The sequence below is a fragment of the Bos indicus x Bos taurus genome, unplaced genomic scaffold (assembly GCF_003369695.1).
Source record: "Bos indicus x Bos taurus breed Angus x Brahman F1 hybrid unplaced genomic scaffold, Bos_hybrid_MaternalHap_v2.0 tig00000909_arrow_arrow_obj, whole genome shotgun sequence".
NCBI lineage: Eukaryota > Metazoa > Chordata > Mammalia > Artiodactyla > Bovidae > Bos > Bos indicus x Bos taurus.
The window spans coordinates 37441-49238 of NW_020867320.1; the positions used below are offsets into that span (position 1 = coordinate 37441).

The following is an 11798-nucleotide window of genomic DNA, read 5'->3' on the forward strand; positions in this document are numbered from 1 at the left end:
GAAATTTTTGTGAGCAGAATTCTGATGAAGTTTCTTGGGGAAGCTACAGAGTTTGCCACCTGAGTCTAAAGGCTGTTTTCTTGAGGCCCAGACCAGAGGACTATGCAAGCCATGTCTGTGACTAACACTGCCTCAAAAAACTGCTCCGCCTTGATTGGGGGTGTCGTAGTGGGTGGGAGGGTGCGTTGCAGGGTAAACTAGATACGATGGTAAATGGCAGAGAGGAAAGGTGTCTCGTAACTTGTCTAATTTGTGAATGCTTCATAGCTCAAGGTCTTCTTTGCTATCAGAGAGTATATTGTTTGCTTTTTTGTCTTTAAATTTTTTTTTTCATGGAACTTTTCAGGCATACGCAAAAATAAAGGGACTAGTTGTAATGAACTCCATGTCCCCATCAATCAGCTTCAAAAATTATGAACATTTTGACAATTGTGTTTCATTTATCTTCCTGCCACATTTTCCCCCTAGAGTATTTTAAAGCAAATTCTATACATCATTATATTTCACCTGTAAATACTTCAGAGATGTCTCTAACATATAAAAACTGAAAAAATACAGCCATAATGCCATTGTCACATCAAACTAATAATTAGTATTATCTAATACTTAGTCTGTATTTAAATTTCTCCAATTTTGGACTTAGGGTTTAGGGGAGGGCAGCTGGGGGAAAGGACTGCAAAGGGGCATGAAACTTCTGGGGGTGATGGACACGTTCATTATTTTGGTTGTGGTGATTTCACAAGTAAATACGATATGTCAAAATTTATCAAGTTGTACCTTTTAAATATGTGCAGTTCATTGTATGTCAGTTCTACATCAACGAAATTGTTTAAAAAAAAAATACAGAGTGGTATAGCAAGAGACAAACAGTATTTTAAACATTTCCCCCAGTTTTCTCAAAAATACGTTTTTATATTTGGCTTGTTCAGATTAGGCTCTAAAGAAGAACCACACATTGCATTTGGTTGATACGTTTCTAGGTTTCTTAGAACCTATAGCAGGTCTACCCACCTGCTTTTTTCCTCTTGTTGTTAAGACTCCAGACCATTGATCCTGTAACATCTGCCACACTCTGACTTGGTGCTTTGGCTAACTGCAGCCTTGCAGCGTGTTCCTGTCACACATTGCTTATGATCTGGCGCCAGATCCAAAGGCTTTGGTGGACTCAGGTTGAGTTATTTTAGGAAGAGTATGGCAGTAGGTGATATTCCTGTGAACCTCTTATTGCATTCCATCAGGAAAGCATATAATGTCTGGTTGTCCTATTTTCGATGTAAAATTGGTCAGTGGAGTCAGGTGCTGTCAGCCTTATGCATCCATTGTAAAGTTTCCTGTCAGCTTTCACCTAGATGCTGACAGAGCTGCTGGCTAGATCTATTATTTCATTAGAGGTATGTGCATGTATGTGTCTGTGTGTGGGTGTCTATGCAATTTTTAACAAATGTATTGAGATGTAATCTATGTACAATAAACTGCATGTATTTAAAGGGTACAGTTCAGGAAGTCTGACATATGTATGCATTTTTGATGACTGCCCAGCTGCTCTAGACACAGTGCTTTGGAGTCACACTGCAGGGACAAACCATAGTTCCTGGTGGTCAGATATTTAAAGGGCAAACTCATTCTTTCAGCAGCAGCAATAGACTTCTTCCCTGTGGCTGTGGAGTAGAAGGGCTTTCCCAGTGGCTCAGCAGTAAAGAATCCACCTGCAATGCAAGAAACTCGGGTTCGACCCCTGGGTTGGAAAGATACCCTGGATAAGGGCATGGCAACCCACTCTAGTATTCTTGTCTAGAGAATCCCATAGACAGAGGAACCTGGTAGGCTACAGTCCCTAAGGTTGTAAAGAGTTGGACACAACTGAGACTCACAGCACATGGAGCAGAAGAGGAAGCCTTTAGTTTGGACCTTGCTTGAACACTAGCTTGTCAGGGAGATCAAACTGAAAGCATCATCAGGTTTGATCTGTAAGCAGCGTGAACGACTAAGCCCGGAAGCAGACGTGTTCAGCCCTTAACAGCCAGTTTAGTTCTCCTCCTCTCTTGTGTGCCGCTTCGTATAGAGTCACAGATGACATTTGTGTGTGTGTGGGTGGGTGGGTGTGTGTGTGCTCGCACTGTATTCAGAATTTCTCTGAATTTGGTATGAACAGTTTTCCTTGTGCCCAGTCTACTATCCTCCTGGATTCAGTTCTAGGCACAGATCTCTTTGGAAAGAGTATATGGTTAATGAATAAAAAAAAAAAAAACAGATCCCTTCAAGGGCAGCTACTTAGCTTTGTTCCACAGATGGCATATCCTTAACCCCCTGTCTGTCATCTTATATGTCCTGATCATCAGGAGACTTGGATGAAACAGTGTGTATAGCTCAATGTATGATTATCCCTGCTACCAAATGTTCAGAAGCTTCATCCTGCAAATAACATTAACAGTAGTGTACCATAATGCGGGTATCAGAATGTGAAGATGCAACCCGAGACCAAGCCTCTGCAAGGAAATGGACAGATGTTATATGCAAGAATATTTGTGGGGCTCTGTGAATGTACTAAAAATTATTGAGTTGTGTGCTTTAAATGAGTGGATTTTACAGTATGTCAACTATATCTCAATAAAATGGCTTTTTCTAAAGTGTGAGGTTAAAATACATTAATAGAAATGATACTTGATGTTCCGGGATGAAATCACCAGATGAAATCACCAAGAAGACAGCTGAGGATAGAACCTTAAGGAGGAGAGTTCACATTTCAAGGAACACACATGAAAACAAAAAAGGTGTATTAGAGACGCAGGAGGAAACCCAGAAGAGAGCAGTCACGGAAAATGCAGAAGTGAGTGTGTGTTCAGTTGTCGGGCAAAATAGATGTGGATGGGGACTGAGAAAAAGCCGATGGGCTCAGCTCTGAGGAAACTGCAAAGGCCTTTGAGAAAACGGTTTCTATGAAATAAAGGTGTGAAGGAGTGAGTTGTGAGAAACTTGAAGCTGCACATTCCTCTTGCCAGAAGTAAAGCAGGCAGAAGGAGAAAGAACCTAAAAATAACGTCAGGGAGAGTCCAGAAGCAGGGCAGACTTGGGCCTGTGTGTCTTTTAGACAGGAGAGACTTGGGCACGTTTGAACCTGGAGAGGAAGAAGGCGAACAGAAGAGCAGAGACGGGAGGTAACAGAGGGCTTCGCCCAGTGCTGGCTCTTCATACAGTTAGATCAGTTGGTACTTGGCACAGAGCGGAGCATCTGTACAGTGCCGGAGGTTCTGTCCTCTGTCATCTCCTGGCGCTGTGGCAAGTCAGGCTTGTGTGCTGGCCGGCTCTCTAGATGAACTCTCCTCCTTTATATTTGAAGAGAGCAGATCCTAATGCAAGTGAGACATTATCACGTGGACGTAACTTTGAATCTGCTATAACCCATGATTAGACAGACTCATTCTTGAACATCAGCACTTGGTTACTGATGGTGATGGCCCACCTTGCAAGCCTTCGACATACCCAGCACATCAGCATACCATCACCAGTGGCCAAGAGCCACTGCTCAAGTGGCCAGTCTGCTCTCAGGTCTAAGAGCTCAAGAACACATTGACTTAGAGCTTCCAAACCCATCTCAGAGAATTCAGCCTCTGGAGGAGTCTCTGAGGGATGCTCTGACCTACAGGTTATCTCTCACCCATCTACCACAAGCACCCACATTCAGGAAGAATGGTAATGGAGGGGACAAGGGAAAGTGCAGCAGCTGTGAGGGCTCTCCACCCCTTTAGCCATCATCCCCCAGCGCCCAGCCAGTCTCCACACTGCACTTCCTTGTTGTTTAGTCACTAACTCGTATCCAACTCTCTGCAACCCCATGGACTGCAGCAGGCCAGGCTCCTCTGTCCTCCAGTATCTTCTGGACTTTGCTCAATCCATGTCCACTGATTAGTGATGCTGTCTAACCATCTCATCCTCCGTTGCCCCTTTCTCCTTTTGCCTTTGTCTTTTCCAGTGAGTCAGCTCTTCACATCAAGTGGCCAAAGTATTGGAGCTTCAGCTTCAGCAACAGTCCTTCCAATGAGTATTTGGGGTTGATTTCCTTTAGGGTTGACCGGTTTGATCTCCTTGCAGTCCAAGGGACTATCAAGAATCTTCTCCAGCACCACAATTCAAAAGCATCAGTTCTTAGCGCTCAGCCTTCTTTATGGTCCAACTCTCACATCCGAATATGACTACTGGATAAACCATAGCTTTGACTGTAGGGACCTTTGTTGGCAAAGTGATGTCTCTGCTTTTTAATACACTATCTAGGTTTGTTAGGACTTCCCTGGTGGCTCAGACAGTAAAGCATCTGCCTACAATGCGGGAGACCTGGGTTCAATCCCTGGGTTGGGAAGATCTCCTGGAGAAGGAAATGGCAACCCACTCCAGTATTCTTGCCTGGGAAATCCCATGGACAGAGGAGCCTGGTGGGCTACAGTCCATGGGGTTGCAAAGAGTCAGACATGACTGAGCAACTTCACTTCACTAGGTTTGTTATAGTTTTCCTTCCAAGGAGTAAACATCTTTTAATTTCCTGCTACAGTCACCGTCCACAATTTGGATGTGATTTTGGAGGTCAAGAAAAAAAAGCTGTCACTGCTTCCACTTTTTTCCCATCATTTGCTTCCCATCATTCCACTTCATTTGCTATGAAGTGATGGGACTGGATACCACGATCTTTGATTTTTTAATGTTGAGTCTCAAGCCAACACTGCACTTAGCCAGAGGCTAACCTCACCCTTCTCAGTCTTTGTCCCTAGTTTTTGTTATTTTGTATCTATTTCTTTGTTTTATTTTTATTTTAGCCATAATTCACAAATTCAAAATGCTAGTTTCATTGTACTTACAATACAACCTTTTAAAGCCCCATATAATACTCTAAAATGTAGCATTCTTCCCTTTTGGGTTATTAACTGTATCTTAGTTATTTTATTTTTATTTTTTGGCTGTGCCACACAGTATATGGGATCTTACTTCCCTGACCAGGAATCAAACCCGTGCCCCCTACACTGGAAGCACAGAGTCTTAACTAGACCATCAGGAAAGTCCTATTAACTGTATCTTAATGTGATGTCTACTTTAAAATAATTCTTTTTCTTAATTGTATATTGATATTAAATTACATTTTCCAATATCTCTCAGAAATAAACCATTAGCTGAAAATAAAATTCATGTTTAACGCTAGTTATTTGTAAACACATGTTCACTGTGTTTTCAGGCATCCTTTGCAGGTTTTGTGGAACATGTCATGTAGGATACGTGTAGTAAGTTGAAGGGTTAAAATACCCTGCACTGTCGCATATGGCAGTGAGCAGAATCGCAGATGTTGATGATACCACGTAATTAGTATTCTTTTATGTAAATGAAGGCTGTCAGCATGTTACCATAGTGTCTACTCGCTCTGAAGCTGGAATTTATGCCACTTGGTCTCACCAAGACCAAGCAGGATTTTTCCACTATCCATAGTTAAGAACTGAGAAGAAATCAAAACGATGAGAGAGAAGAAATGGAAATCTCCCTAAAGTGGATTCTTTTAAATTTTCCTATTTTATTTTTGTTGATTTTCTCCCCAGAAATTTTATTTCTGGTGATGAGATGCTGTTATCCATTTCAGATTGGCTAAGAAATCTGCTAATTGAGAACAGGAATGTTGCAATTAAAAAGCAAATCATATTTTCAAGCTATAAATTTTTGAAAGATTTTGTAACATTCAGTCATCTTTCTCAAACAGGGACCTTTTAAATAATCTAGAAGTTTCTCAGAACAAAATGCTCATACTAAATAGATTTCATTAGCTTCTTTTACTATTTGGTGACATTAACTATAGTAGAATCCTTTAAATATTAATTATGGTTTTTAGCTCGAGCTGATTCAGATTTTTAAATATAAAGCTATAGTACTTGAAGAAGCAAAAGCCAGTATTTTGTCAGGTTTGCTTTCCCTATATGCAGATCAATCCAAGGTGTCCTGGACATTTATTTACAGTTACTGATCTACTTAATGATGGAGAACTATTAAGGCACATCTTGTTAATTCCCTAAAGTTACACTGGGAAGCTGGGTGCCTGCACACCAGATGATATATTTTTTCATTGGAACTATCAGGACTTTTATGACCTTCAGTGATTATGAAGGAAAAGGGGTACATGTCAGAAAAATGTAAAAGAAATGTCCTCTTTGTGCCTATGAGCATGAGATGAGGCCTTGTTCCTAAAGTGGCTGGAGGTTGTATGAGGGGTGAGTGAAGCACATGGTCTTCCTTTTGGTGTGTTTTTGGTTTTTGTTTTTTTGTACGCTGCAAACATTTTAATGATTATTGTTGAGCATACATTTTGGAAATTTTTTTTACTTCAAACTGCAACAAATTAAGTAAATGTTTATAATATACAAAGAAAATACAATCAAAATTTCTTGAACTGAGTATACCCATGATTGTGTTCTCTTTATTCTCTATTGTGTATTGGCTTTTGTGTCACTTTTGAGTGATTTCCATTTCATGCCTCAGATATGTCTTTCCTCTAGAGAAGCTAGTCTGCCTAGGTTAAATCAGTGTGGTAAGGTACAGAGTAGCCTCGTGTCTTCCTGAATGGATTTACTCTGCCATATGGCAGGTTAGTGAATCGCCACGACAGATTTGTAACAGGAAAAAGGCTGTGCAGGAAAGGATACACGTGCTCAGCAGATTTATGGATCAGAAAATGAAATCGGAAGAAAGAATTTCCAGAGTGCCCTTTCCATTTGGCAGCATTCCATGCAGAGGGTGTGGAATGGTTTTTTTAGTGTTTTTCTATTTTGTTTTTTTGTTGTTGTTGTTGTTCCAACATGTTTTGCTTTGTTTTTTGTTTTTCTAGACAGAAGCTGATTTTATAAGGTACCAGTGTTCTGGGTGTTGTGTTGCTATATTCCTGTTCACAGATATACTCTCTTTTTATAGAATTCGAAGCTGTGCTGTGTTTCATGTGATAAGATCTCAGTAGCAATTAAATTTCTAAAGACACATCAAGGTTCCTCTTGGCTAAAGTGGGGATTTGTCAGGTTTTGAGTTATAAGAAGAGGCTATTCAGACATGATTCAGTGAGTACTGAATCTTCTGGAGGGAGAAAACAGAAAAGCCAAGTGAGCTAAAGATAGTATGTCCTGGTGTATTTAAATCTTTGCTAATACTGCAGCCACCAGTTACATGTGGCTATTTAAATTAAAATTAATTAGAATAAATGTAAGCCCCTCCGTCTCCCTGGCCACGTTTCAGGTGCTCAGGAGACACACGGGACAGTAGTGCAGTATTGGGCGATGCAGATAAAGAATGTTTCCATCATCGCAGAAAGTTCTATTGGACAGCGCTGGTCTAAGTGAAAGATCTTGGGAAATAAAACTCTTTCTTTGACTTCTAGGAGATGTTCTTCACCCCTATATAACTTCCTGGATTACAGTCTAAGGTTTTAGTGTAGAAATGAATCACCTGTAGAGCTTGTGGGAAATGGAGATTGTAGACCCCTCCCCCAAACCATCAAGTTTGGGGTCATCACCAGAAATCTGTACATATGACAAGTATCCTAAGGAGTTTTGTTGCTACGTAGGTGGTTTAGCGACTACGTTTTGAAAAATATCAAGTTAATGACAAACTTGGGAATTACCAATCTTTTGACTTCCCCTTTTCATTCTTTTATTACTGACTTTTATTTGTGTCCCCAGTAATTGGTTGTAAGCATCATGTGTATGCAACTTAAACTCTTGATTGGTAATAAAGAGCAAAAAGAAAATTCATTTGTTGACCATCTTATCTTCCTAACATGTCTTTTAATTTGACTATGCCCTACAAAAAGTAAACAGAAATGGTTATTTCAGTACTGTTCTGGGCTATGTGGAGAAGTAATTCTGACAGAATACCTTTGACCACTAAAGAGGTGAGCACACCCACAAGTCTTGAAATTATAAAGGTTAAAGAAAAAAAGAAATACAACACTTGATCTCCTCTCTGAAGGAGGTTATATCTAGTTGTATGGAGAAATACATCCACAGACATGACTTAAAGGGCACTTAGCAACAAGTCAATAGTTAGAAAAATAACATAGTAGAAACTAAATCCTGACAGTACTCAAAGGATGATCTGATTTGATGGAAGATAATCTAGGTTGGTTTCCTTTGTATGACGATTTAAGGATTTCTTATATAGGAATGGGCTGGAATGGGCAATTTTAAAATGAGAAGGGTCTCTGGTTGGTCCTGTGGTATATTTGTGAGTTTTAGCAATAGGGCCAAGCCAGAAAGGAAAACCAACTGAAGGAACTACTTAGAGTGCTTTGGATTTAGAACTTCTCTTGGGTGACCCCATCGTGACAGAACTGTATTTGCTCCCAGAAATGAGAGTGGACAAGAAATGAGGTGAAGGAAGTCCACTTATAAGAGGAACTCCCTTTAGGGAATTTTAAATGCTGATATTGTTGGAAGGTCAGCTTTCCAAAGAATAAAATGTTTTATTTTAAAATAGCCTCTTTCCCTTGAAGAAATTGCTTATTAGGCTTCTCTGATGAACAATGTTGAAGAAGCAATGTTAGAAAGACCAAAAAAAAAAAAAAAATGCTTAGTGAGTTACCACTGTTTTAAAAATAAAAAGCATTTTTGCATACATTATCTGGAAGGTTTGCTTTTTTTTCTGGTCTCATAGTTTGATTAAATACTGTAATAACCAGTAGCCACTATATCACCAAGTCAGATTCGTCTAGTTCTTTAGTTACTTATTCTTTCAGTAAGGAAGGTAAATGTTTTCCATCCTTTTTACAAGATGTAAATGTTCTTTACAGACAGACACTTTGGCTTAGTCCCTCAGAGTTACTGTAACAAAAATGCCATAGACTGGGTGGCTTATACATAACAGTTCTGGAAGCTGGGAAGTCCAAGATCATGGCACCAGATTCCGTATCTGGCAAAGGCTAATTGGTTCACAGACATGTGGCTGGCTTTTCATTTGTGTTCTCACATGGAGGAAGGGGTGAGGGAGCTCTTTTTAGAAGCACTAATCCCATTCTTGAAGGCTCATGCCATGAGGGTCAACCCATTCATGACTTAAGCATCTTCCAAAGACCTCACCTCCTAATACCATCACCTGGGGGAGGGGGTTTACGATTTTAGCATATGAAATGAGGCACAAACTTGTAGAAGACAAAATGTTAGATTGAGGCTCAGTCTACCTACTTAACCAGGATCTTTGGACACAAGAAAATAAAATTACTTTGTACTGCAAAGGACTTTCTCTTACCATTTCTCTCGCTCTCTTTTTTTAACCATATTTTGTTCTCTCTACTTTGAAATACAGTGAAATTGACCTAAGATTGCCTTTGTATTTGAGTGTCTTCATCTCTCCTGGTTTGTGATGAGGTCCTGGTGTCACTGGTTTGTGAGCTCTGTCTCTCCTCGCCTTTCCTCTGCCCTGTCCCTTTTTGCATACAGCCAGGATCTTGTCACCATGAGTCAGAGAGGCTTTCACTTCCAGGACATCATCAATTCAGAGATGGATCAGAATATGGGCTTCTTTCCCCTAGTGGCCAGTTGGGTGCAACGTGAAATGAGGGTAATGACATTTCTAAATCAGCCTTACGTAAAAATTAGCTGATACTCAAGAACTAAAACAGTCTTAGAAAATGTAAAGTTACACATTAAGGTCTGTCGTTTAGTATTTTGTGATTCTTCCTTTTTTTAAGGAATTTAATTGTCTTTCTGTAATTCCGGTCTATGCCAAAACTGCTTTTCCTTTTATAAAAATTCCTTCCAAAGGAACCAATTTTGAATTGAAAACTAATGAATACTTAGTGGGAAATGCCGGTTGCAAGCCTTTTTCTAGAAAAATATTTTGCTGAAAGTTTTTTTTTTTTTTTTCTCTCTCTCTCTCTTTGGGGGCCCTTATCGTGCCAGGTTGAAAGAGTGGAGCCTTCCCTAAGACATGGATAGATGCAAACATGTAGGGCGGTTGCGGCTCGCCCAGGACCACTCCATCCTGAACCCGCAGAAGTGGTACTGCCGGGAGTGCGCCACCACCGAGTCGGTGTGGGCTTGTCTCAAGTGCTCGCACGTGGCCTGCGGCCGCTACATCGAAGATCATGCCCTCAAACACTTCGAAGAGACCAGACACCCGCTAGCCATGGAGGTCCGGGATCTCTACGTGTTCTGCTACCTGTGCAAGGACTACGTGCTTAACGACAACCCGGAGGGGACCTGAAGCTGCTGAGAAGCTCCCTCCTGGCGGTCAGGGGCCAGACGCAGGACCCGCCGCTGAGGCGCGGGCGGACGCTGCGGTCCATGGCGGCGGGCGAGGACGCAGTCCCGCCGCAGCGCGCTCCCCAGGGACAGCCGCAGATGCTCACGGCTCTGTGGTACCGGCGCCAGCGCCTGCTGGCCAGGACGCTGCGGCTCTGGTTCGAGAAGACCTCGCGGGGCCAGGCCAAGCTGGAGCAGCAGCGGCGGGAAGAGGCGCTGGAGCGCAAGAAGGAGGCGGCGCGGCAGCGGCGGCGCGAAGTGAAGCGACGACTGCTGGAGGAGCTGGCCAGCGCCCCCCCGCGCAAAAGCGCGCGCCTGCTGCTGCACACGCCCCGCACCGCACCGCTGCGCGTGCCCGCCCCGCGCGCGCCCGCCGGGCCCCGCCCTGCGCCGCGCCGCGCGCCCGCCATGGCGCCCGGCGTCACGGGCCTGCGCAACCTGGGCAACACCTGCTATATGAACTCCATCCTGCAGGTGCTCAGCCACCTGCGCAAGTTCCGCGAGTGCTTTCTGAACCTCGACCCGTCCAAGACGGAGCAGCTGTTCCCCAGGGCCGCCAACGGCAAGGCCCCGCTCTCAGGCAGGCCAGCCAGCAGCTCGGCCACAGAGCTGTCGTCGACCCGGAGTGATGGGGCCGAGGCCTGCGAGCGCGAGGGCCTCTGCTTGAACGGTGGGACCTCCCTCAGCAGGAGCCTAGAGCTCATCCAGAACAAGGGAGCCCAGCTCGAAGCACATCTCCCTCTGCCACGAACTGCACACCCTCTTTCGCGTCATGTGGTCGGGAAAGTGGGCCCTGGTGTCGCCCTTCGCCATGCTTCACTCGGTGTGGAGCCTGATCCCTGCCTTCCGCGGCTACGACCAGCAGGACGCGCAGGAGTTCTCTGCGAGCTTTTGCACAAAGTGCAGCAGGAACTCGAGTCCGAAGGCACGACGCGCCGGATCCTCATCCCCTTCTCCCAGAGGAAGCTCACCAAACAGGTCTTAAAGGTGGTGAAACCATATTTCACGGGCAGCTACTTAGCCAGGTAGGTGTGTGCTCGGGCCTGCCCTGACTGCCCCACACGCTGGAGCGGGGCTGGTATAGTATTAGGCTTCCCGTGAGTGCCTTCCCAAGTTGTGGGCCTAACGAGGGTACGTTTGCTGTAACTATACACAGTGGAGGGCGGCCGCGGTGCCTTTCACAGTACTATGTGAGGGCTTCGTTGGTGAACTTGCCTCCTGTCTTCCCAGGCAGATTTTTTTAACTTGCCAGATCACTTCACTTTCAGGAAATGTCTTTTAACCTATAATGATGATACGGTAATGTAATATTCTCATTGTTACAATTAAGTACTCATTGCTGGCATCCCATCCTATTTGATCAGCCTTAGGAAATTGAAGAGTTTGTCTATAACCTTGGTTCCATGGTTGTTTGAAAGAGCATCATTCCTTCTAAAGCCTTTATTCAACATACAAGGGAGGGAGGTGGCTAGGAAGATGCCAAATGCCTAAGCAACCCTCCCTCCGGTTCCCCACTACCTTTCGTTTCCTTAGCCATGTAAGGTATGA

The 11798-nt window shown here is 43.4% G+C and overlaps 1 pseudogene; it reads left to right on the forward strand.

The window, feature by feature from the left end:
• LOC113888678 overlaps window positions 1-11275 on the forward strand; it is a 45382-nt pseudogene extending 34107 nt beyond the window's left edge.
• Window positions 11276-11798: the final 523 nt, after the last annotated feature.